This window comes from Primulina eburnea, chromosome 5 (assembly GCF_022965805.1).
Source record: "Primulina eburnea isolate SZY01 chromosome 5, ASM2296580v1, whole genome shotgun sequence".
In the NCBI taxonomy this organism is placed as follows: domain Eukaryota; kingdom Viridiplantae; phylum Streptophyta; class Magnoliopsida; order Lamiales; family Gesneriaceae; genus Primulina; species Primulina eburnea.
Genome location: NC_133105.1, coordinates 13,038,105 through 13,041,792, shown reverse-complemented (window position 1 = coordinate 13,041,792; position 3,688 = coordinate 13,038,105). Strand labels below are relative to the sequence as shown.

The window sequence follows — 3,688 nt, the reverse complement described above, 5'->3', positions numbered from 1 at the left end:
TGTGATGTCGATATGCCATTTTCTTTTATTGTCTCACTTAGACCCAATGACTCAAGATGCATTTCTACATCGAGAGTCCATGGAATATAATTTTTTCCTATGATGTCGAGCGCAACAAATTCGAGCTTTTCAAATTTGACATGGTGGTACTAAAAAAATTATGATGCATTTTATTAGTTAATGAATATTGCAATACAAAGTAATGGATAAACAACAAGTACAAGCATTTGTAAAAATAAAGAAAACACACGAGGAGGATATTCTCCGATAAATACAAGACTCATGAGTATGATAACCAAAATAATTAAAAATAACCTTGAGAAAGCCATCTTCTTTTTTATTCGAAAAATTTGATGAAGAATAATTTTTAGAGAAGAAGAGAAAGTTGGAGTGATTGAAAGAGTTTGTGAGATCATATTTATAGGGCAAAAACTAGCCGTTTTTTACCGTTTATGACCGTTGGTGTACAAAAATAAAGGTATGTATTTGTACAATTTAATGGTAATAATATGGTGTATATAATATTAGTCATGTTTAAATAATTATGTATATCATATCACATTATTATAATGAAGTGTCATAATTTATTTTGTTTAAAAATCTTACAGGCTTTTATATTTGTCGTATCCCTTACCGGGAGTGTGAGATGTCGTCTTAACATCCTCCCAGGATTTATAACAAGTTTTTGAAAAATTTATTTTTATTATTTCTAATAATAACATTATATTATATATTAAATATATACATAATAAAAAAATAATAGTAAAATAAATATTATTATTTTTGTTACCTTTTTCTTCTATTTGGAGCTTGGAAAAATATGAAAGACTTTTAGAGCTTCGTGCTGATAACGTGTTGTGAAAAAGTAAAATTTATGGTAAAAAATAAAAATCTCAAACTCTCAAAATTTACCAAACTACACACTTTATAATATTTTTCTCTCTACTCAATTGTGATTTTCTTCACAAATGAGATATCTATTTATAGGAAATCTTTACAAATAATCCAAAATAAAATACATCATTACCTACATCATCACACACTAATTTTCAATATTTACAACTCTTATTTTCAACATTCAAATATTCAACATTCAAATATTCAATACACACATTTTAAATATTATTTTTCAACACGTTATTGTTTTTTCAAAAAAAAGGGCGTGACTTCCATTTGAAAAAATATAATAATTTGTATTTAAAAAAAGGGAAGTCACGCCTACCACTTCTCTTTGAAAAATAATAATTTTTTTATAAAAGAGAAGTCACGCCTACCGATTAGGCGTGACTTCCTTTATTTTTTGTTTAGAAAAATCACACTTCCCTTATTTATTTTCTGTGATTAAAAAATTTTTAAAAAAATTAATTTAATTATTTAAAAAAATATATATTTGTGATCGATACAATGTGGTCAAAAGCTGCAAATTTATTTGTTGATAATTGGATGGTAGTGAAAAAATTTAAACCATATGTTTTATCTGTTTTGGAAGCACACATGACTTGATTACTTTTTTTTAAAAAAATAATTTGTGATGTTATTGAAGAACCATGTTACGGTAAAAAAAAATGAGTTGCAGTTTTATTAATTATTGACATATGCTTGTTTGGATTTTTTTAAAATTTTACAAAAATACATTAAAAATTTTTAATTGTAATTCGTGTGTTAGAGTGATATGATTTTTTTAATTTTTTTAGAAAATAGATTATTTTTAATTATTGATTTATGTTTGATTATAATTTTTTTAAACTTAAATAACTATTTTTTAAAAAATACGCTATACGTTAATTATGAACCACGATAATGTTATATGTTTATTTTGTTGGTTATTGTTTATATTTATAATATTTTTATAATCATATGTTAGGATAAAAATAATTGTAAATATAATATTTTTTGTATTTATATTTGTGTGAACTTGTTTTTCTTAAAAAAACGTGACTTTTGTATTTTTTTTTTGAAAAATTAATAATAATAAATAAATTCTCAAATATTTTAATAAAATACATTTTCCAATCGTTATTATTAATTACACGTTAGATTCAATTAATTCTTTAAGAAAGATTCGAAAATTTAAATATGTGTGTGTATTTAATTTTTATTATTAAAATAACTTCGTATTTTCAAAACTCGTAGATTGTAAAAATATTATATTTAGTGTAATTATTATTTTTTACTGGTAGTTAATGTTTTATTTTATATTTTTTTATAATTGATATTGTATTTGTTTTGTTTATACAATATTGTGATAGATGATGATAATAATAATAATAATAATATATTATTCTTATTATTGATTGTAGGATGTCGTTACAAGTTGGACCTGTTGATCCTACTGTTCTTTATCAGCAACAAACACATATATCTAATTTTATTACGCCTAACAACTTAGATAACACCCTAAGAGTGCGTCGATCAGATAATTTAATATGGGCATTGTGGAACAGTGGTATACTACACCATCGTGTCCGATCATGTCTAAACGAAATGGGCTTTTACGGCATCTTCTTATGTGGTGATTATGTTTATGATAATCATTTGATAACCGCTCTTGTGGAACGATGGCGCCGAGAAACTCATACTTTCCACCTGCGAGTTGGCGAGGCCACAATCACGCTACAAGATGTTGCGTTAATTTGGAGGCTGAATGTTGATGGTGATCGTATCATCGGGACTGATGTATCTTGCAAGTTTACTGTATGGCAGATTTATTGTTATGATTGGTTAGGTTTTATGCCACTTCAGACAGACTTCAGATCCAACAGTTTAAAGTTGACTACTCTGTACTTACACTGTACACAAACAGTAATTGATGAAAACAGTACAGACATAGAAGTGACACAATACTCCCGATGTGTTGCGATGTTGGTTATCGGTGGTTGTATGTTACCTGATTCTGAAGGTTGTGCGGTCAAACTGTTGTACTTGCATTTTCTGCAAGATACATAAGGTTCGTAGTTATAGTTGAGCAAGTGTTGTACTTGCATATTTATATCACGAATTGTGTTCCGCATCTGGGTCAGGAAAACAAGAAATCGCAGGTCCTTTATACATATTGCAGGTATATTTATTACAATTTTTATTTCAATGTATACTCCTTTTTATACACATTTATTAAACTAAATTGTTTTATAGATTTGGGCATGGTCAAGAATGATTCCTCTATGTCCTGACCGCTTAGGATACAACCTCACCGCTCGACCTGAAAATGAGAAAAACGGTGATAATATTCTTCCAATTCCACCATACGGAGCAAGGTAATAAATGCAACATATGATATAAAATTGATAACGTCATCTTTATTTTATAGTATTACGAATTTAATGTGCATACAGATGGAAAAATGTATTCACGTGGACAGATACACCTACACATTCTGTGCGAATCATTCGTGATGTACTTGACAAGATGGGAGATTTTCAGGTGTTTACATTTCATTAAATATAAATTTCGTATATGTCATATATTATTGCTTGGGTATATGATTCGTTTTTTCATTATTTATAGTTCAAATGGCTTGTTTACGACCTCGAAGCTGTGGATGTTTTGTCATTGCCTTTAGAATGTAGACATCCCACTCATTGGCGAAGTGCGTGCCCATTGATATGTTTTCACATTGTGGAGATGCATCGCTCAAATCGAGTTCTTCGGCAATTTGGAATGTCACAAAACATTCCAATATCAGCACTTG

General features: G+C 28.0%; 1 long non-coding RNA gene across 1 annotated transcript; it reads left to right on the top strand.

The window, feature by feature from the left end:
• The first annotated feature begins 2,921 nt into the window (after positions 1–2,921).
• LOC140833035 (uncharacterized) lies at positions 2,922–3,688 on the top strand. Its single transcript, XR_012118224.1, has 3 exons — positions 2,922–3,058; positions 3,133–3,254; positions 3,333–3,688. It is a non-coding gene; the product is annotated as an uncharacterized lncRNA (long non-coding RNA).